Source organism: Pieris brassicae, chromosome 11, assembly GCF_905147105.1.
Source record: "Pieris brassicae chromosome 11, ilPieBrab1.1, whole genome shotgun sequence".
Classification (NCBI taxonomy): Eukaryota; Metazoa; Arthropoda; class Insecta; order Lepidoptera; family Pieridae; genus Pieris; species Pieris brassicae.
This window is the reverse complement of record NC_059675.1, coordinates 12,487,355-12,505,835: the sequence shown is the minus strand read 5'-3', so window position 1 is coordinate 12,505,835 and position 18,481 is coordinate 12,487,355. Positions and strand designations below refer to the sequence as shown.

Below are 18,481 nucleotides of genomic sequence, written 5' to 3'. Positions count from 1 at the left end.
TTAATACAACCTAAAATTTCACAAAATACGAGTGAAAAACTGCCGAACGCTACTTTTGTTTCGCAAAACTAAGCACACATATTGCATGTACCTGAAAAAACAAAAAGCCAACATCACGCGGTGTTCCCAGGCGGTCACCCATCCAAGTACTGACCGCGCCCGACGTTGCTTAACTTCGGTGATCGGATGAGAACCGGTGTATTCAACGTGGTATGGACGTTGGCGAGGGACCGATCGAAGGGGTGCGACTGATTTTAATAAAACCTAAAATTTCACAAAATACGAGTGAACAACTGCCGAACGTTGCTTTTGTTTCGCAAAACTAAGGACATACATATTGCTTGTACTTTAAAAAACAAAAAGCCAACATCACGCGGTGTTCCCAGGCGGTCACCCATCCAAGTACTGACCGCGCCCGACGTTGCTTAACTTCGGTGATCGGACGAGAACCGGTGTATTCAACGTGGTATGGACGTTGGCGAGGAACCGATCGAATGGGTGCGACTGATTTTAATAGAACCTAAAATTTAACAAAAATACGAGTGAAAATGTGCCGAACGTTGCTTTTGTTTCGCAAAACTAAGGACATACATATTGCTTGTACTTGAAAAAACAAAAAGCCAACATCACGCGGTGTTCCCAGGCGGTCACCCATCCAAGTACTGACCGCGCCCGACGTTGCTTAGCTTCGGTGATCGGACGAGAACCGGTGTATTCAACGTGGTATGGACGTTGGCGAGGAACCGATCGAATGGGTGCGACTGATTTTAATAGAACCTAAAATCTAACAAAAATACGAGTGAAAATGTGCTGACCGTTGCTTTTGTTTCACAAAACTAAGGACACATATTGCATGTACCTGAAAAAACAAAAAGCCAACATCATGCGGTGTTCCCAGGCGGTCACCCATCCAAGTACTGACCGCGCCCGACGTTGCTTAACTTCGGTGATCGGACGAGAACCGGTGTATTCAACGTGGTATGGACGTTGGCGAGGGACCGATCGAATGGGTGCGACTGATTTTAATAAAACCTAAAATTTCACAAAATACGAGTGAACAACTGCCGAACGCTACTTTTGTTTCACAAAACTAAGGACACATATTGCATGTACCTGAAAAAACAAAAAGCCAACATCACGCGGTGTTCCCAGGCGGTCACCCATCCAAGTACTGACCGCGCCCGACGTTGCATAACTTCGGTGATCGGACGAGAACCGGTGTATTCAACGTGGTATGGACGTTGGCGAGGAACCGATCGAAGGGTTGCGACTGATTTTAATAAAACCTAAAATTTCACAAAATACGAGTGAACAACTGCCGAACGCTGCTTTTGTTTCGCAAAACTAAGCACACATATTGCTTGTACTTGAAAAAACAAAAAGCCAACATCACGCGGTGTTCCCAGGCGGTCACCCATCCAAGTACTGACCGCGCCCGACGTTGCTTAACTTCGGTGATCAAACGAGAACCGGTGTATTCAACGTGGTATGGACGTTGGCGAGGAACCGATCGAATGGGTGCGACTGATTTTAATAGAACCTAAAATTTAGCAAAAATACGAGTGAAAATGTGCCGAACGTTGCTTTTGTTTCGCAAAACTAAGGACATACATATTGCTTGTACTTGAAAAAACAAAAAGCCAACATCACGCGGTGTTCCAAGGCGGTCACCCATCCAAGTACTGACCGCGCCCGACGTTGCTTAACTTCGGTGATCGGACGAGAACCGGTGTATTCAACGTGGTATGGTCGTTGGCGAGGAACCGATCGAATGGGTGCGACTGATTTTAATAGAACCTAAAATTTAACAAAAATACGAGTGAAAATGTGCCGAACGTTGCTTTTGTTTCGCAAAACTAAGGACATACATATTGCTTGTACTTGAAAAAACAAAAAGCCAACATCACGCGGTGTTCCCAGGCGGTCACCCATCCAAGTACTGACCGCGCCCGACGTTGCTTAGCTTCGGTGATCGGACGAGAACCGGTGTATTCAACGTGGTATGGACGTTGGCGAGGGACCGATCGAATGGGTGCGACTGATTTTAATAGAACCTAAAATCTAACAAAAATACGAGTGAAAATGTGCTGACCGTTGCTTTTGTTTCACAAAACTAAGGACACATATTGCATGTACCTGAAAAAACAAAAAGCCAACATCACGCGGTGTTCCCAGGCGGTCACCCATCCAAGTACTGACCGCGCCCGACGTTGCTTAACTTCGGTGATCGGACGAGAACCGGTGTATTCAACGTGGTATGGACGTTGGCGAGGGACCGATCGAATGGGTGCGACTGATTTTAATAAAACCTAAAATTTCACAAAATACGAGTGAACAACTGCCGAACGCTGCTTTTGTTTCGCAAAACTAAGCACACATATTGCTTGTACTTGAAAAAACAAAAAGCCAACATCACGCGGTGTTCCCAGGCGGTCACCCATCCAAGTACTGACCGCGCCCGACGTTGCTTAACTTCGGTGATCGGACGAGAACCGGTGTATTCAACGTGGTATGGACGTTGGCGAGGAACCGATCGAATGGGTGCGACTGATTTTAATAGAACCTTAAATTTAACAAAAATACGAGTGAAAATGTGCCGAACGTTGCTTTTGTTTCGCAAAACTAAGGACATACATATTGCTTGTACTTGAAAAAACAAAAAGCCAACATCACGCGGTGTTCCCAGGCGGTCACCCATCCAAGTACTGACCGCGCCCGACGTTGCTTAACTTCGGTGATCGGACGAGAACCGGTGTATTCAACGTGGTATGGACGTTGGCGAGGAACCGATCGAATGGGTGCGACTGATTTTAATAGAACCTAAAATTTAACAAAAATACGAGTGAAAATGTGCCGAACGTTGCTTTTGTTTCGCAAAACTAAGCACACATATTGCTTGTACTTGAAAAAACAAAAAGCCAACATCACGCGGTGTTCCCAGGCGGTCACCCATCCAAGTACTGACCGCGCCCGACGTTGCTTAACTTCGGTGATCGGACGAGAACCGGTGTATTCAACGTGGTATGGACGTTGGCGAGGAACCGATCGAATGGGTGCGACTGATTTTAATAGAACCTAAAATTTAGCAAAAATACGAGTGAAAATGTGCCGAACGTTGCTTTTGTTTCGCAAAACTAAGGACATACATATTGCTTGTACTTGAAAAAACAAAAAGCCAACATCACGCGGTGTTCCCAGGCGGTCACCCATCCAAGTACTGACCGCGCCCGACGTTGCTTAACTTCGGTGATCGGACGAGAACCGGTGTATTCAACGTGGTATGGACGTTGGCGAGGAACCGATCGAATGGGTGCGACTGATTTTAATAGAACCTAAAATTTAACAAAAATACGAGTGAAAATGTGCCGAACGTTGCTTTTGTTTCACAAAACTAAGGACACATATTGCATGTACCTGAAAAAACAAAAAGCCAACATCACGCGGTGTTCCCAGGCGGTCACCCATCCAAGTACTGACCGCGCCCGACGTTGCTTAACTTCGGTGATCGGACGAGAACCGGTGTATTCAACGTGGTATGGACGTTGGCGAGGAACCGATCGAATGGGTGCGACTGATTTTAATAGAACCTAAAATTTAGCAAAAATACGAGTGAAAATGTGCCGAACGTTGCTTTTGTTTCGCAAAACTAAGGACATACATATTGCTTGTACTTGAAAAAACAAAAAGCCAACATCACGCGGTGTTCCCAGGCGGTCACCCATCCAAGTACTGACCGCGCCCGACGTTGCTTAACTTCGGTGATCGGACGAGAACCGGTGTATTCAACGTGGTATGGACGTTGGCGAGGAACCGATCGAATGGGTGCGACTGATTTTAATAGAACCTAAAATTTAACAAAAATACGAGTGAAAATGTGCCGAACGTTGCTTTTGTTTCACAAAACTAAGGACACATATTGCATGTACCTGAAAAAACAAAAAGCCAACATCACGCGGTGTTCCCAGGCGGTCACCCATCCAAGTACTGACCGCGCCCGACGTTGCTTAACTTCGGTGATCGGACGAGAACCGGTGTATTCAACGTGGTATGGACGTTGGCGAGGGACCGATCGAATGGGTGCGACTGATTTTAATAGAACCTAAAATCTAACAAAAATACGAGTGAAAATGTGCTGACCGTTGCTTTTGTTTCACAAAACTAAGGACACATATTGCATGTACCTGAAAAAACAAAAAGCCAACATCACGCGGTGTTCCCAGGCGGTCACCCATCCAAGTACTGACCGCGCCCGACGTTGCTTAACTTCGCTGATCGGACGAGAACCGGTGTATTCAACGTGGTATGGACGTTGGCGAGGAACCGATCGAATGGGTGCGACTGATTTTAATAGAACCTTAAATTTAACAAAAATACGAGTGAAAATGTGCTGACCGTTGCTTTTGTTTCACAAAACTAAGGACACATATTGCATGTACCTGAAAAAACAAAAAGCCAACATCACGCGGTGTTCCCAGGCGGTCACCCATCCAAGTACTGACCGCGCCCGACGTTGCTTAACTTCGGTGATCGGACGAGAACCGGTGTATTCAACGTGGTATGGACGTTGGCGAGGAACCGATCGAATGGGTGCGACTGATTTTAATAGAACCTAAAATTTAACAAAAATACGAGTGAAAATGTGCCGAACGTTGCTTTTGTTTCACAAAACTAAGGACACATATTGCATGTACCTGAAAAAACAAAAAGCCAACATCACGCGGTGTTCCCAGGCGGTCACCCATCCAAGTACTGACCGCGCCCGACGTTGCTTAACTTCGGTGATCGGACGAGAACCGGTGTATTCAACGTGGTATGGACGTTGGCGAGGAACCGATCGAATGGGTGCGACTGATTTTAATAGAACCTTAAATTTAACAAAAATACGAGTGAAAATGTGCCGAACGTTGCTTTTGTTTCGCAAAACTAAGGACATACATATTGCTTGTACTTGAAAAAACAAAAAGCCAACATCACGCGGTGTTCCCAGGCGGTCACCCATCCAAGTACTGACCGCGCCCGACGTTGCTTAACTTCGGTGATCGGACGAGAACCGGTGTATTCAACGTGGTATGGACGTTGGCGAGGAACCGATCGAATGGGTGCGACTGATTTTAATAGAACCTAAAATCTAACAAAAATACGAGTGAAAATGTGCTGACCGTTGCTTTTGTTTCACAAAACTAAGGACACATATTGCATGTACCTGAAAAAACAAAAAGCCAACATCACGCGGTGTTCCCAGGCGGTCACCCATCCAAGTACTGACCGCGCCCGACGTTGCTTAACTTCGGTGATCGGACGAGAACCGGTGTATTCAACGTGGTATGGACGTTGGCGAGGAACCGATCGAATGGGTGCGACTGATTTTAATAGAACCTTAAATTTAACAAAAATACGAGTGAAAATGTGCCGAACGTTGCTTTTGTTTCGCAAAACTAAGGACATACATATTGCTTGTACTTGAAAAAACAAAAAGCCAACATCACGCGGTGTTCCCAGGCGGTCACCCATCCAAGTACTGACCGCGCCCGACGTTGCTTAACTTAGGTGATCGGACGAGAACCGGTGTATTCAACGTGGTATGGACGTTGGCGAGGAACCGATCGAATGGGTGCGACTGATTTTAATAGAACCTAAAATTTAACAAAAATACGAGTGAAAATGTGCTGACCGTTGCTTTTGTTTCACAAAACTAAGGACACATATTGCATGTACCTGAAAAAACAAAAAGCCAACATCACGCGGTGTTCCCAGGCGGTCACCCATCCAAGTACTGACCGCGCCCGACGTTGCTTAACTTCGGTGATCGGACGAGAACCGGTGTATTCAACGTGGTATGGACGTTGGCGAGGGACCGATCGAATGGGTGCGACTGATTTTAATAAAACCTAAAATTTCTCAAAATACGAGTGAACAACTGCCGAACGCTGCTTTTGTTTCGCAAAACTAAGCACACATATTGCTTGTACTTGAAAAAACAAAAAGCCAACATCACGCGGTGTTCCCAGGCGGTCACCCATCCAAGTACTGACCGCGCCCGACGTTGCATAACTTCGGTGATCGGACGAGAACCGGTGTATTCAACGTGGTATGGACGTTGGCGAGGAACCGATCGAAGGGTTGCGACTGATTTTAATAAAACCTAAAATTTCACAAAATACGAGTGAACAACTGCCGAACGCTGCTTTTGTTTCGCAAAACTAAGCACACATATTGCTTGTACTTGAAAAAACAAAAAGCCAACATCACGCGGTGTTCCCAGGCGGTCACCCATCCAAGTACTGACCGCGCCCGACGTTGCTTAACTTCGGTGATCGGACGAGAACCGGTGTATTCAACGTGGTATGGACGTTGGCGAGGAACCGATCGAATGGGTGCGACTGATTTTAATAGAACCTAAAATTTAACAAAAATACGAGTGAAAATGTGCCGAACGTTGCTTTTGTTTCGCAAAACTAAGCACACATATTGCTTGTACTTGAAAAAACAAAAAGCCAACATCACGCGGTGTTCCCAGGCGGTCACCCATCCAAGTACTGACCGCGCCCGACGTTGCATAACTTCGGTGATCGGACGAGAACCGGTGTATTCAACGTGGTATGGACGTTGGCGAGGAACCGATCGAAGGGTTGCGACTGATTTTAATAAAACCTAAAATTTCACAAAATACGAGTGAACAACTGCCGAACGCTGCTTTTGTTTCGCAAAACTAAGCACACATATTGCTTGTACTTGAAAAAACAAAAAGCCAACATCACGCGGTGTTCCCAGGCGGTCACCCATCCAAGTACTGACCGCGCCCGACGTTGCTTAACTTCGGTGATCGGACGAGAACCGGTGTATTCAACGTGGTATGGACGTTGGCGAGGAACCGATCGAATGGGTGCGACTGATTTTAATAGAACCTTAAATTTAACAAAAATACGAGTGAAAATGTGCCGAACGTTGCTTTTGTTTCGCAAAACTAAGGACATACATATTGCTTGTACTTGAAAAAACAAAAAGCCAACATCACGCGGTGTTCCCAGGCGGTCACCCATCCAAGTACTGACCGCGCCCGACGTTGCATAACTTCGGTGATCGGACGAGAACCGGTGTATTCAACGTGGTATGGACGTTGGCGAGGAACCGATCGAAGGGTTGCGACTGATTTTAATAAAACCTAAAATTTCACAAAATACGAGTGAACAACTGCCGAACGCTGCTTTTGTTTCGCAAAACTAAGCACACATATTGCTTGTACTTGAAAAAACAAAAAGCCAACATCACGCGGTGTTCCCAGGCGGTCACACATCCAAGTACTGACCGCGCCCGACGTTGCTTAGCTTCGGTGATCGGACGAGAACCGGTGTATTCAACGTGGTATGGACGTTGGCGAGGAACCGATCGAATGGGTGCGACTGATTTTAATAGAACCTAAAATCTAACAAAAATACGAGTGAAAATGTGCTGACCGTTGCTTTTGTTTCGCAAAACTAAGGACATACATATTGCTTGTACTTGAAAAAACAAAAAGCCAACATCACGCGGTGTTCCCAGGCGGTCACCCATCCAAGTACTGACCGCGTCCGACGTTGCTTAACTTCGGTGTGTAAGAGATAACATATTGTTACGAAGACGGGTCGACTGCAATGTTTCTAGATTTTTCCACTACTTAGAGAACTTTTCAGCAGGCTGTAATATGATTTCTGACCGTTTCAGGAGAGGGTCAATCACATATTAGAAAATTGTAATTTTCATAATGTTATAAAATAATAAACGAGCAGTTCTAATCAAGACTTCGTTCGTTTCAGTCGGCTCCATTTCCCAACCTTACATGGCGACCCGTGCCATGGGGTATCGCGTTACAGCGCGCCGACGCCGATCTGGTTACCGTTTAAGGCGCAAGTATTAAAAATAATATCGCGTCAAGATGAGTTTCGTGAAATTTTGTGCAGTGCGAATAATAAAACATTATAAAACGCTTGGCATTGTGCTGTTTCCAAGTGCAGTTACGTTCGTATTTGTTCCGGAAAGTTATCCAAATAATTACAAAAAATGGGTGGACAACAATCAAAACAGGAGGAAATTGTAATTGCCCAAAATGCAGCAGGTGGAAGTGGAAATTACGCAAAGTTGGATCAAGTTCATTTCCATTTGAGCACGATGAATATTCTGTTGGCTATTTTACTGCTATGCATAATTTTGGTATCTTTGGTGTTCATGTATAAAGCATATAGAAGGTGCCATAAGTCGTGGATGCGACAGGAGGTGATAAGAAGTGCCCTACGCAGATCCTTTTCCCGGAGGGCTCCAGCTGGGATGGTCTTCAACGTGCCTACGGAAAAAGTTGATATGGTGCGAGTGCGAAAAGTGCTATAAAAGCGTAAGTGGAAATGAAATAGTGAAAAGATAAAGTGAGTATCCTGTATTTCTACGATCTTTATTTCCTATGATCATTTTTTATTGTTTCGTAATTATTTTGTTTAGAAGTGTACTCTGTTGCATAATCAATATTGTATTAATGCATATTATTTTACTGTGATGCATATAAATATAACATATTAAATATATACATAATAATATATAGGTAATAAGAAATATTTACTGCAATATTTTAAAATAGCAACATAATGTTTGTTTATTAAAAATATTTACTCAAATAATTTTAGTAATGTAGTTGTTTAATGTTATGGCAGAAATATTAACCACTATATTCGATGATTTAAAAAGTATAAGAACTTATTTGATTAAATTAGGAGCTAAGCGAAGACAAAAGGATATATGTGCGAAAAAATAAAAGTAGTAGTAAAGTAAAAGAGGAGGATGTGAAATTATATAAAAAGACGTTTAGTGATATAGAATCTATTTTTGAACAAATTAAGCAGTTATGTACTATTGAAACTTCAGAAAAAAAGTGAAAAGACGGAAAATTTCAAAATGAGTACTTTTGATTTAAAGGTGGGGCATTAAGCCTTATCCCAATTATGACAAATGATGAAATTAATATTAAACAAATTAAAGACAATATTGAATATTATGACAGTTTACTAGAAAATAAAGAATGTAAAGCGAATTTGATTAATTTTGTTTTGAAGAGTCGGTTGTCTCAGTCAGCAAAATTAAAATTAAATACGACATATACTTTTGGTATCAGAATTGTTAAAGGATATACCTGAAAAGGGATCGACAGCCCTTCAAATTAAGTTACAAAATTTAAAACAAAACAATTTGACTATAAAAGAATTTGGTGATGAAATTGCGGAATTGATGAATGAACTTACAATTTCTCAAGCGAATAACGATTCATAAAATTTTGAGGTGCTAAAACCCTTAAACGAAAAGATGGCAATAAAGAGATTTTCAGATGGCTTGAGAAATCGCAGGCTCAGCACTATCGTTGCGGCTAGAAATTTCGAATATTTAAAAGACGCGGCACATGCGGCAATTGATGAAGAAGTGTCATCATCAACTTTGACAGGAGAAGTGCTGAATATGAAAAACAACTCCAGGGTTTGGCGAGGCAACTACTACAGGCCTTTGCCAGAGGTAACAATAGAGCCTTTCCGCACCGCACGCGAGGTCCGAGCACCAGCTATAGCTACGCGAGACTAGCATACCAGCAGCCGTCATCGTCAGCTCGAGACAGAGGTTCGTCACGAGCCGGCTATCGAGGAGGTACAAGCAGGTACAATAATTATAGATTTAGTGGAAACCAAAGGATGGGCAAAAATCAAATCCGCGTAGTTACTGAACCAGAAAATATACCTAAAAATGACGATATCAATTTTTTCGTGACTAATGAGACTGTTTTAGCCAGCGACAGTAACTGTAACATTTATTTATCATTACATGACCAAATTTGTCCGTGACTAATTGACACGGGAGCGTCAATTTCAGCTGTTAAGTATAAACAGTTATTACATTTAAACATTCCTATCCATAAAGATAATGTAATAATAAATGGAATCGGGGGCAAAGTCAAAGTTATAGGATATGTTTATTTAAAATTATACACACGTGGCGTACACTTTGTACACAAGTTTTATGTTTTGAAAAGTTGCCATGTCACGCTTCAGGTATAATTGGTAAAGACTTTTTAAAGAAATATGAAGCTATAATTGACTTCAAAGATCAAAATTTAACTTTGAAATCACAAAACAATAAAACCATTATTTTAGATTTACATACAAAAGAAAATAAAATAAATTTACCGCCTAGATGTGAATCTATACATTTTATAGAGACAGACAAAGAACATGAGTCAGTTATATGTGCTTCAGAGATAGCGTCTGGTGTTTTTATAGCTAGTTGTATAGTCAAACCTATCAACGGGCTTATACCAATTAAATTATTAAATACTAGAGATCAACCTTTAACATTATCAAATTTTAGTATTGACGTACATGAATTATCTAAATATAATATTTGTAATTTTGAAAAAGTTGAAAGAAATGTAGACAGAATTAAAACTTTTTTATCTCAGTTACAAATCAGTCATTTGAATAACAAAGAGCGAATGACGATAGAAAATTTGTGTGCTAAATATAACGATGTATTTTACGTTGAAGGGGACAAATTAACAACTACTGATATTTATACGCATTCAATTAAATTAAAGCCAAACGTAAGTCCAATTTTTGTTAAACCATATAGATTGCCACATTCTCATAAAAAAGATTTAGAAAATGAAATTAATAAATTACTTGCTGAAGGTGCCACTAGTGTTGATTCCTAAAAAGGCTGATTCCAGTGGTAAGAAAAAGTGGCGAGTTGTTGTAGATTACAGAAAATTGAATAATTGCATCGAAAATGATAAATTTCCCCTTCCGAATATAACGGAAATACTAGATTCACTTGGAGGTTGCATTTCATTGCATTTGTTAATTATTACAGAAAATTTGTGCCAAATTTTGCAGAGAAATCGTATGAACTAAATTATTTATGTCGAAAAAATATACCGTTTGTGTGGTCTGACAAATGTTAAAAATCATTCGAGTTACTAAAGGAAAGTATAATATCAGCTCCAGTATTACAGTATCCAGATTTCTCTGAGGAAAATCAGTTTATACTTTATACAGATGCTTCAAACTTTGCTTTAGAAGCAGTTTTATGTAATAAAGACGGAAGACCAGTGTGATATACAAGTAGATCTTTAAATAATGCCGAAAGGAATTGCTCAACAATTGAAAAAGAAATGCTGGCAATTGTATGGGCAATAAAGTATTATAAACCTTATTTATATGGCAGATATTTTATAATTAGGACAGACCTCGATGGTGAACCTTTATAATTTAAAAGATCCTTCTAGTAGACTTACTAAATTTAAGCTTCAAATAGAAGAGTATGACTTTACAGTAGAGTATGTCAAAGAAAGTGAAAATACAGTAGCGGACGCGTTATCTAGGGTATCTATAACTAGTAATGAATTAAGGAAAATGCATGAAAATATTTGTGTAATGACTAGGGCACAAAGTAAACGTTAAAATGAAGTGAAAAAAAATTATCTTACGGATAATATGATCACTACCGACGATTGGCCTGATCAACCAAAAGTTGTAGAGACACATATTAGACCGAAAGAATCAATAGAATTAAAATTCATGAATAAAGACTTATAAAAAGAGTATAAACGTAAAAACATTATTGAAAAAGAAACAAAGACATTTTGTTATGTGCCTAGTAAGCAAAATCTTTTTATAAAATACCTAGACTCTTCATCAAAAAGGTCACGAGCTGAATTTTTGAAAGAGCTTGAAAAATTGTGTGCTAAGATAAAAATAAATGAAGTGAATATTATAAAAAGTAAAAATAATAAAATTTTCGTAGAAAAATTATTACAAGAGATAAAAAAATAGCAAATGGACCGGTCCACGAATTTGTATATTACCTGATGTGGTAAGAATAAATGATAAAGACGAAATAAGAGTAATTCTTAATGATTTTCATCTCTTACCTACGAGTGGCCACGCGGGTTGCCTAGCATGGAAAAAGATATAAAATCGTTTGTACAACGTTGTCATAAATGTCAAACTCAAAAACACTCTCTTCCAGTAAAGGAACCAATGTCTATTACTACTTTAGACCAAGATCAAAATAATTATAGTTATATACTAACACTTCATTGTGAACTGAGTAAGTACGTCGAAGCCTATCCTTTAGTTTCTAAAAAAATTGAAGAAGTCGGTCGAGCATTGGTAAGTAATTTTATATTAAGGTATGGAATTCCAAGGGAGATCGCCACAGACCAAGGTAAAGAATTTATTTCTTTTCATTATTTAAGGAAATGTGTACGCTTCTTCATATAAAACAGATAAATTCGACCGCATACCATCATGAAAGTATTGGTTCTCTTGAAAATTCCCATAAACATCTAAACAGTTTTCTAAGAATTCAAACCGATAACCATCCAGAGGTATGGAGTTCTTGGTTACCATTTTGTTGTTTTTCATATAACACTCCAGTACATTCAGAACATAAATTTACACCATTCGAATTAGTTTTTGGAAGGAAATGCGTTCTTCCGAGCAATTTATCTGGTACTTGCGTAGAACCTTTATACAATCATGATAATTACCCATGCGAACTGAAATACCGTATACAAACTTCTCAAAAAGAGGCACGAGACAACTTACTCAAAAGCAAATGTAAACGAAAATTAAATTATGACAAAAATGTTAAGACAGTTTCTTACAAACCTAACGATTTGATTGTGTTAAAAAATGAAAATAATAACAAAATGAGTGATGTGTATTCAGGTCCCTTCACTGTAATCAGAGATGTTTCTCCGAATGTTGAAATCTTAAAGGACGGAAAGCCTTATGTAGTTCATAAAAATAGAACTAAAATACATCATAAATGAAAGTGAATTTTATTATTAGTACATAAGCAATGTAATCAATATATTATTTACTACGTATTTTAGGATTATAATGATGATATTCATTCACCTATAAAAGTGAAGTTACATAAAAAAAATGTAATAAAAAAAATAAAAAAATGTAATCTTTGTAATCATACATTTTTTTCTTTATAAGGGGGAGATGTAAGACATAACATATTATACCTATTGTACTATTCATATTTAATCAATATTATTGCTAATAAAGGAGCAGTTCTAATAAAGACTTCGTTCGTTTCATTCGGCTCCACTTCCCAATCTTACAGGTGATCGGACGAGAACCGGTGTATTCAACGTGGTATGGACGTTGGCGAGGGTCCGATCGAATGGGTGCGACTGATTTTAATAAAACCTAAAATCTAACAAAAATACGAGCGAAAAACTGCCGACCGCTACTTTTGTTTCACAAAACTAAGGACACATATTGCATGTACCTGAAAAAACAAAAAGCCAACATCACGCGGTGTTCCCAGGCGGTCACCCATCCAAGTACTGACCGCGCCCGACGTTGCATAACTTCGGTGATCGGACGAGAACCGGTGTATTCAACGTGGTATGGACGTTGGCGAGGAACCGATCGAAGGGTTGCGACTGATTTTAATAAAACCTAAAATTTCACAAAATACGAGTGAACAACTGCCGAACGCTGCTTTTGTTTCGCAAAACTAAGCACACATATTGCTTGTACTTGAAAAAACAAAAAGCCAACATCACGCGGTGTTCCCAGGCGGTCACCCATCCAAGTACTGACCGCGCCCGACGTTGCTTAACTTCGGTGATCGGACGAGAACCGGTGTATTCAACGTGGTATGGACGTTGGCGAGGAACCGATCGAATGGGTGCGACTGATTTTAATAGAACCTAAAATTTAACAAAAATACGAGTGAAAATGTGCCGAACGTTGCTTTTGTTTCACAAAACTAAGGACACATATTGCATGTACCTGAAAAAACAAAAAGCCAACATCACGCGGTGTTCCCAGGCGGTCACACATCCAAGTACTGACCGCGCCCGACGTTGCTTAGCTTCGGTGATCGGACGAGAACCGGTGTATTCAACGTGGTATGGACGTTGGCGAGGGACCGATCGAATGGGTGCGACTGATTTTAATAGAACCTAAAATCTAACAAAAATACGAGTGAAAATGTGCTGACCGTTGCTTTTGTTTCACAAAACTAAGGACACATATTGCATGTACCTGAAAAAACAAAAAGCCAACATCACGCGGTGTTCCCAGGCGGTCACCCATCCAAGTACTGACCGCGCCCGACGTTGCTTAACTTCGGTGATCGGACGAGAACCGGTGTATTCAACGTGGTATGGACGTTGGCGAGGGACCGATCGAATGGGTGCGACTGATTTTAATAAAACCTAAAATTTCACAAAATACGAGTGAACAACTGCCGAACGCTGCTTTTGTTTCGCAAAACTAAGCACACATATTGCTTGTACTTGAAAAAACAAAAAGCCAACATCACGCGGTGTTCCCAGGCGGTCACCCATCCAAGTACTGACCGCGCCCGACGTTGCTTAACTTCGGTGATCGGACGAGAACCGGTGTATTCAACGTGGTATGGACGTTGGCGAGGAACCGATCGAATGGGTGCGACTGATTTTAATAGAACCTTAAATTTAACAAAAATACGAGTGAAAATGTGCCGAACGTTGCTTTTGTTTCGCAAAACTAAGGACATACATATTGCTTGTACTTGAAAAAACAAAAAGCCAACATCACGCGGTGTTCCCAGGCGGTCACCCATCCAAGTACTGACCGCGCCCGACGTTGCTTAACTTCGGTGATCGGACGAGAACCGGTGTATTCAACGTGGTATGGACGTTGGCGAGGAACCGATCGAATGGGTGCGACTGATTTTAATAGAACCTAAAATTTAACAAAAATACGAGTGAAAATGTGCCGAACGTTGCTTTTGTTTCGCAAAACTAAGGACATACATATTGCTTGTACTTGAAAAAACAAAAAGCCAACATCACGCGGTGTTCCCAGGCGGTCACCCATCCAAGTACTGACCGCGCCCGACGTTGCTTAACTTCGGTGATCGGACGAGAACCGGTGTATTCAACGTGGTATGGACGTTGGCGAGGAACCGATCGAATGGGTGCGACTGATTTTAATAGAACCTAAAATTTAACAAAAATACGAGTGAAAATGTGCCGAACGTTGCTTTTGTTTCGCAAAACTAAGCACACATATTGCTTGTACTTGAAAAAACAAAAAGCCAACATCACGCGGTGTTCCCAGGCGGTCACCCATCCAAGTACTGACCGCGCCCGACGTTGCATAACTTCGGTGATCGGACGAGAACCGGTGTATTCAACGTGGTATGGACGTTGGCGAGGAACCGATCGAAGGGTTGCGACTGATTTTAATAAAACCTAAAATTTCACAAAATACGAGTGAACAACTGCCGAACGCTGCTTTTGTTTCGCAAAACTAAGCACACATATTGCTTGTACTTGAAAAAACAAAAAGCCAACATCACGCGGTGTTCCCAGGCGGTCACCCATCCAAGTACTGACCGCGCCCGACGTTGCTTAACTTCGGTGATCGGACGAGAACCGGTGTATTCAACGTGGTATGGACGTTGGCGAGGAACCGATCGAATGGGTGCGACTGATTTTAATAGAACCTTAAATTTAACAAAAATACGAGTGAAAATGTGCCGAACGTTGCTTTTGTTTCGCAAAACTAAGGACATACATATTGCTTGTACTTGAAAAAACAAAAAGCCAACATCACGCGGTGTTCCCAGGCGGTCACCCATCCAAGTACTGACCGCGCCCGACGTTGCATAACTTCGGTGATCGGACGAGAACCGGTGTATTCAACGTGGTATGGACGTTGGCGAGGAACCGATCGAAGGGTTGCGACTGATTTTAATAAAACCTAAAATTTCACAAAATACGAGTGAACAACTGCCGAACGCTGCTTTTGTTTCGCAAAACTAAGCACACATATTGCTTGTACTTGAAAAAACAAAAAGCCAACATCACGCGGTGTTCCCAGGCGGTCACACATCCAAGTACTGACCGCGCCCGACGTTGCTTAGCTTCGGTGATCGGACGAGAACCGGTGTATTCAACGTGGTATGGACGTTGGCGAGGAACCGATCGAATGGGTGCGACTGATTTTAATAGAACCTAAAATCTAACAAAAATACGAGTGAAAATGTGCTGACCGTTGCTTTTGTTTCGCAAAACTAAGGACATACATATTGCTTGTACTTGAAAAAACAAAAAGCCAACATCACGCGGTGTTCCCAGGCGGTCACCCATCCAAGTACTGACCGCGTCCGACGTTGCTTAACTTCGGTGTGTAAGAGATAACATATTGTTACGAAGACGGGTCGACTGCAATGTTTCTAGATTTTTCCACTACTTAGAGAACTTTTCAGCAGGCTGTAATATGATTTCTGACCGTTTCAGGAGAGGGTCAATCACATATTAGAAAATTGTAATTTTCATAATGTTATAAAATAATAAACGAGCAGTTCTAATCAAGACTTCGTTCGTTTCAGTCGGCTCCATTTCCCAACCTTACATGGCGACCCGTGCCATGGGGTATCGCGTTACAGCGCGCCGACGCCGATCTGGTTACCGTTTAAGGCGCAAGTATTAAAAATAATATCGCGTCAAGATGAGTTTCGTGAAATTTTGTGCAGTGCGAATAATAAAACATTATAAAACGCTTGGCATTGTGCTGTTTCCAAGTGCAGTTACGTTCGTATTTGTTCCGGAAAGTTATCCAAATAATTACAAAAAATGGGTGGACAACAATCAAAACAGGAGGAAATTGTAATTGCCCAAAATGCAGCAGGTGGAAGTGGAAATTACGCAAAGTTGGATCAAGTTCATTTCCATTTGAGCACGATGAATATTCTGTTGGCTATTTTACTGCTATGCATAATTTTGGTATCTTTGGTGTTCATGTATAAAGCATATAGAAGGTGCCATAAGTCGTGGATGCGACAGGAGGTGATAAGAAGTGCCCTACGCAGATCCTTTTCCCGGAGGGCTCCAGCTGGGATGGTCTTCAACGTGCCTACGGAAAAAGTTGATATGGTGCGAGTGCGAAAAGTGCTATAAAAGCGTAAGTGGAAATGAAATAGTGAAAAGATAAAGTGAGTATCCTGTATTTCTACGAACTTTATTTCCTATGATCATTTTTTATTGTTTCGTAATTATTTTGTTTAGAAGTGTACTCTGTTGCATAATCAATATTGTATTAATGCATATTATTTTACTGTGATGCATATAAATATAACATATTAAATATATACATAATAATATATAGGTAATAAGAAATATTTACTGCAATATTTTAAAATAGCAACATAATGTTTGTTTATTAAAAATATTTACTCAAATAATTTTAGTAATGTAGTTGTTTAATGTTATGGCAGAAATATTAACCACTATATTCGATGATTTAAAAAGTATAAGAACTTATTTGATTAAATTAGGAGCTAAGCGAAGACAAAAGGATATATGTGCGAAAAAATAAAAGTAGTAGTAAAGTAAAAGAGGAGGATGTGAAATTATATAAAAAGACGTTTAGTGATATAGAATCTATTTTTGAACAAATTAAGCAGTTATGTACTATTGAAACTTCAGAAAAAAAGTGAAAAGACGGAAAATTTCAAAATGAGTACTTTTGATTTAAAGGTGGGGCATTAAGCCTTATCCCAATTATGACAAATGATGAAATTAATATTAAACAAATTAAAGACAATATTGAATATTATGACAGTTTACTAGAAAATAAAGAATGTAAAGCGAATTTGATTAATTTTGTTTTGAAGAGTCGGTTGTCTCAGTCAGCAAAATTAAAATTAAATACGACATATACTTTTGGTATCAGAATTGTTAAAGGATATACCTGAAAAGGGATCGACAGCCCTTCAAATTAAGTTACAAAATTTAAAACAAAACAATTTGACTATAAAAGAATTTGGTGATGAAATTGCGGAATTGATGAATGAACTTACAATTTCTCAAGCGAATAACGATTCATAAAATTTTGAGGTGCTAAAACCCTTAAACGAAAAGATGGCAATAAAGAGATTTTCAGATGGCTTGAGAAATCGCAGGCTCAGCACTATCGTTGCGGCTAGAAATTTCGAATATTTAAAAGACGCGGCACATGCGGCAATTGATGAAGAAGTGTCATCATCAACTTTGACAGGAGAAGTGCTGAATATGAAAAACAACTCCAGGGTTTGGCGAGGCAACTACTACAGGCCTTTGCCAGAGGTAACAATAGAGCCTTTCCGCACCGCACGCGAGGTCCGAGCACCAGCTATAGCTACGCGAGACTAGCATACCAGCAGCCGTCATCGTCAGCTCGAGACAGAGGTTCGTCACGAGCCGGCTATCGAGGAGGTACAAGCAGGTACAATAATTATAGATTTAGTGGAAACCAAAGGATGGGCAAAAATCAAATCCGCGTAGTTACTGAACCAGAAAATATACCTAAAAATGACGATATCAATTTTTTCGTGACTAATGAGACTGTTTTAGCCAGCGACAGTAACTGTAACATTTATTTATCATTACATGACCAAATTTGTCCGTGACTAATTG

The 18,481-nt window shown here is 40.5% G+C and overlaps 40 non-coding genes across 40 annotated transcripts; all 40 read right to left on the bottom strand.

Moving 5' to 3' along the window:
* Positions 1 to 105: 105 nt before the first annotated feature.
* LOC123716912 lies at positions 106 to 224 on the bottom strand. Its single transcript, XR_006754739.1, has one exon. It is a non-coding gene; the product is annotated as a 5S ribosomal RNA (ribosomal RNA).
* Positions 225 to 361: 137 nt separating this feature from the next.
* LOC123716793 lies at positions 362 to 480 on the bottom strand. Its single transcript, XR_006754631.1, has one exon. It is a non-coding gene; the product is annotated as a 5S ribosomal RNA (ribosomal RNA).
* A 138-nt stretch (positions 481 to 618) lies between these two features.
* LOC123716833 lies at positions 619 to 737 on the bottom strand. The gene has a single exon (XR_006754668.1). It is a non-coding gene; the product is annotated as a 5S ribosomal RNA (ribosomal RNA).
* A 136-nt stretch (positions 738 to 873) lies between these two features.
* On the bottom strand, positions 874 to 992 carry LOC123716866. The gene has a single exon (XR_006754698.1). It is a non-coding gene; the product is annotated as a 5S ribosomal RNA (ribosomal RNA).
* Positions 993 to 1,127: 135 nt separating this feature from the next.
* On the bottom strand, positions 1,128 to 1,246 carry LOC123716880. Its single transcript, XR_006754710.1, has one exon. It is a non-coding gene; the product is annotated as a 5S ribosomal RNA (ribosomal RNA).
* Positions 1,247 to 1,381: 135 nt separating this feature from the next.
* LOC123716837 lies at positions 1,382 to 1,500 on the bottom strand. The gene has a single exon (XR_006754671.1). It is a non-coding gene; the product is annotated as a 5S ribosomal RNA (ribosomal RNA).
* Positions 1,501 to 1,638: 138 nt separating this feature from the next.
* On the bottom strand, positions 1,639 to 1,757 carry LOC123716885. Its single transcript, XR_006754715.1, has one exon. It is a non-coding gene; the product is annotated as a 5S ribosomal RNA (ribosomal RNA).
* Positions 1,758 to 1,895: 138 nt separating this feature from the next.
* On the bottom strand, positions 1,896 to 2,014 carry LOC123716832. The gene has a single exon (XR_006754667.1). It is a non-coding gene; the product is annotated as a 5S ribosomal RNA (ribosomal RNA).
* Positions 2,015 to 2,150: 136 nt separating this feature from the next.
* Positions 2,151 to 2,269, bottom strand: LOC123716792. Its single transcript, XR_006754630.1, has one exon. It is a non-coding gene; the product is annotated as a 5S ribosomal RNA (ribosomal RNA).
* A 135-nt stretch (positions 2,270 to 2,404) lies between these two features.
* Positions 2,405 to 2,523, bottom strand: LOC123716791. Its single transcript, XR_006754629.1, has one exon. It is a non-coding gene; the product is annotated as a 5S ribosomal RNA (ribosomal RNA).
* Positions 2,524 to 2,661: 138 nt separating this feature from the next.
* On the bottom strand, positions 2,662 to 2,780 carry LOC123716788. Its single transcript, XR_006754627.1, has one exon. It is a non-coding gene; the product is annotated as a 5S ribosomal RNA (ribosomal RNA).
* Positions 2,781 to 2,916: 136 nt separating this feature from the next.
* Positions 2,917 to 3,035, bottom strand: LOC123716787. Its single transcript, XR_006754626.1, has one exon. It is a non-coding gene; the product is annotated as a 5S ribosomal RNA (ribosomal RNA).
* Positions 3,036 to 3,173: 138 nt separating this feature from the next.
* On the bottom strand, positions 3,174 to 3,292 carry LOC123716786. The gene has a single exon (XR_006754625.1). It is a non-coding gene; the product is annotated as a 5S ribosomal RNA (ribosomal RNA).
* A 136-nt stretch (positions 3,293 to 3,428) lies between these two features.
* Positions 3,429 to 3,547, bottom strand: LOC123716785. The gene has a single exon (XR_006754624.1). It is a non-coding gene; the product is annotated as a 5S ribosomal RNA (ribosomal RNA).
* A 138-nt stretch (positions 3,548 to 3,685) lies between these two features.
* Positions 3,686 to 3,804, bottom strand: LOC123716784. The gene has a single exon (XR_006754623.1). It is a non-coding gene; the product is annotated as a 5S ribosomal RNA (ribosomal RNA).
* A 136-nt stretch (positions 3,805 to 3,940) lies between these two features.
* LOC123716783 lies at positions 3,941 to 4,059 on the bottom strand. Its single transcript, XR_006754622.1, has one exon. It is a non-coding gene; the product is annotated as a 5S ribosomal RNA (ribosomal RNA).
* Positions 4,060 to 4,195: 136 nt separating this feature from the next.
* LOC123716888 lies at positions 4,196 to 4,314 on the bottom strand. Its single transcript, XR_006754718.1, has one exon. It is a non-coding gene; the product is annotated as a 5S ribosomal RNA (ribosomal RNA).
* A 136-nt stretch (positions 4,315 to 4,450) lies between these two features.
* LOC123716782 lies at positions 4,451 to 4,569 on the bottom strand. The gene has a single exon (XR_006754621.1). It is a non-coding gene; the product is annotated as a 5S ribosomal RNA (ribosomal RNA).
* A 136-nt stretch (positions 4,570 to 4,705) lies between these two features.
* LOC123716781 lies at positions 4,706 to 4,824 on the bottom strand. Its single transcript, XR_006754620.1, has one exon. It is a non-coding gene; the product is annotated as a 5S ribosomal RNA (ribosomal RNA).
* A 138-nt stretch (positions 4,825 to 4,962) lies between these two features.
* LOC123716780 lies at positions 4,963 to 5,081 on the bottom strand. The gene has a single exon (XR_006754619.1). It is a non-coding gene; the product is annotated as a 5S ribosomal RNA (ribosomal RNA).
* Positions 5,082 to 5,217: 136 nt separating this feature from the next.
* Positions 5,218 to 5,336, bottom strand: LOC123716778. The gene has a single exon (XR_006754618.1). It is a non-coding gene; the product is annotated as a 5S ribosomal RNA (ribosomal RNA).
* A 138-nt stretch (positions 5,337 to 5,474) lies between these two features.
* LOC123716861 lies at positions 5,475 to 5,593 on the bottom strand. The gene has a single exon (XR_006754693.1). It is a non-coding gene; the product is annotated as a 5S ribosomal RNA (ribosomal RNA).
* A 136-nt stretch (positions 5,594 to 5,729) lies between these two features.
* LOC123716776 lies at positions 5,730 to 5,848 on the bottom strand. Its single transcript, XR_006754616.1, has one exon. It is a non-coding gene; the product is annotated as a 5S ribosomal RNA (ribosomal RNA).
* Positions 5,849 to 5,983: 135 nt separating this feature from the next.
* On the bottom strand, positions 5,984 to 6,102 carry LOC123716879. Its single transcript, XR_006754709.1, has one exon. It is a non-coding gene; the product is annotated as a 5S ribosomal RNA (ribosomal RNA).
* A 135-nt stretch (positions 6,103 to 6,237) lies between these two features.
* LOC123716775 lies at positions 6,238 to 6,356 on the bottom strand. Its single transcript, XR_006754615.1, has one exon. It is a non-coding gene; the product is annotated as a 5S ribosomal RNA (ribosomal RNA).
* A 136-nt stretch (positions 6,357 to 6,492) lies between these two features.
* LOC123716877 lies at positions 6,493 to 6,611 on the bottom strand. The gene has a single exon (XR_006754708.1). It is a non-coding gene; the product is annotated as a 5S ribosomal RNA (ribosomal RNA).
* Positions 6,612 to 6,746: 135 nt separating this feature from the next.
* Positions 6,747 to 6,865, bottom strand: LOC123716774. Its single transcript, XR_006754614.1, has one exon. It is a non-coding gene; the product is annotated as a 5S ribosomal RNA (ribosomal RNA).
* A 138-nt stretch (positions 6,866 to 7,003) lies between these two features.
* LOC123716876 lies at positions 7,004 to 7,122 on the bottom strand. The gene has a single exon (XR_006754707.1). It is a non-coding gene; the product is annotated as a 5S ribosomal RNA (ribosomal RNA).
* A 135-nt stretch (positions 7,123 to 7,257) lies between these two features.
* On the bottom strand, positions 7,258 to 7,376 carry LOC123716894. The gene has a single exon (XR_006754723.1). It is a non-coding gene; the product is annotated as a 5S ribosomal RNA (ribosomal RNA).
* Positions 7,377 to 13,328: 5,952 nt separating this feature from the next.
* On the bottom strand, positions 13,329 to 13,447 carry LOC123716875. The gene has a single exon (XR_006754706.1). It is a non-coding gene; the product is annotated as a 5S ribosomal RNA (ribosomal RNA).
* A 135-nt stretch (positions 13,448 to 13,582) lies between these two features.
* LOC123716773 lies at positions 13,583 to 13,701 on the bottom strand. Its single transcript, XR_006754613.1, has one exon. It is a non-coding gene; the product is annotated as a 5S ribosomal RNA (ribosomal RNA).
* A 136-nt stretch (positions 13,702 to 13,837) lies between these two features.
* On the bottom strand, positions 13,838 to 13,956 carry LOC123716892. The gene has a single exon (XR_006754721.1). It is a non-coding gene; the product is annotated as a 5S ribosomal RNA (ribosomal RNA).
* A 136-nt stretch (positions 13,957 to 14,092) lies between these two features.
* On the bottom strand, positions 14,093 to 14,211 carry LOC123716772. The gene has a single exon (XR_006754612.1). It is a non-coding gene; the product is annotated as a 5S ribosomal RNA (ribosomal RNA).
* Positions 14,212 to 14,346: 135 nt separating this feature from the next.
* LOC123716941 lies at positions 14,347 to 14,465 on the bottom strand. Its single transcript, XR_006754766.1, has one exon. It is a non-coding gene; the product is annotated as a 5S ribosomal RNA (ribosomal RNA).
* Positions 14,466 to 14,603: 138 nt separating this feature from the next.
* On the bottom strand, positions 14,604 to 14,722 carry LOC123716940. Its single transcript, XR_006754765.1, has one exon. It is a non-coding gene; the product is annotated as a 5S ribosomal RNA (ribosomal RNA).
* A 138-nt stretch (positions 14,723 to 14,860) lies between these two features.
* On the bottom strand, positions 14,861 to 14,979 carry LOC123716939. The gene has a single exon (XR_006754764.1). It is a non-coding gene; the product is annotated as a 5S ribosomal RNA (ribosomal RNA).
* Positions 14,980 to 15,115: 136 nt separating this feature from the next.
* On the bottom strand, positions 15,116 to 15,234 carry LOC123716873. Its single transcript, XR_006754704.1, has one exon. It is a non-coding gene; the product is annotated as a 5S ribosomal RNA (ribosomal RNA).
* A 135-nt stretch (positions 15,235 to 15,369) lies between these two features.
* Positions 15,370 to 15,488, bottom strand: LOC123716938. Its single transcript, XR_006754763.1, has one exon. It is a non-coding gene; the product is annotated as a 5S ribosomal RNA (ribosomal RNA).
* Positions 15,489 to 15,626: 138 nt separating this feature from the next.
* Positions 15,627 to 15,745, bottom strand: LOC123716872. Its single transcript, XR_006754703.1, has one exon. It is a non-coding gene; the product is annotated as a 5S ribosomal RNA (ribosomal RNA).
* Positions 15,746 to 15,880: 135 nt separating this feature from the next.
* LOC123716891 lies at positions 15,881 to 15,999 on the bottom strand. The gene has a single exon (XR_006754720.1). It is a non-coding gene; the product is annotated as a 5S ribosomal RNA (ribosomal RNA).
* Positions 16,000 to 18,481: the final 2,482 nt, after the last annotated feature.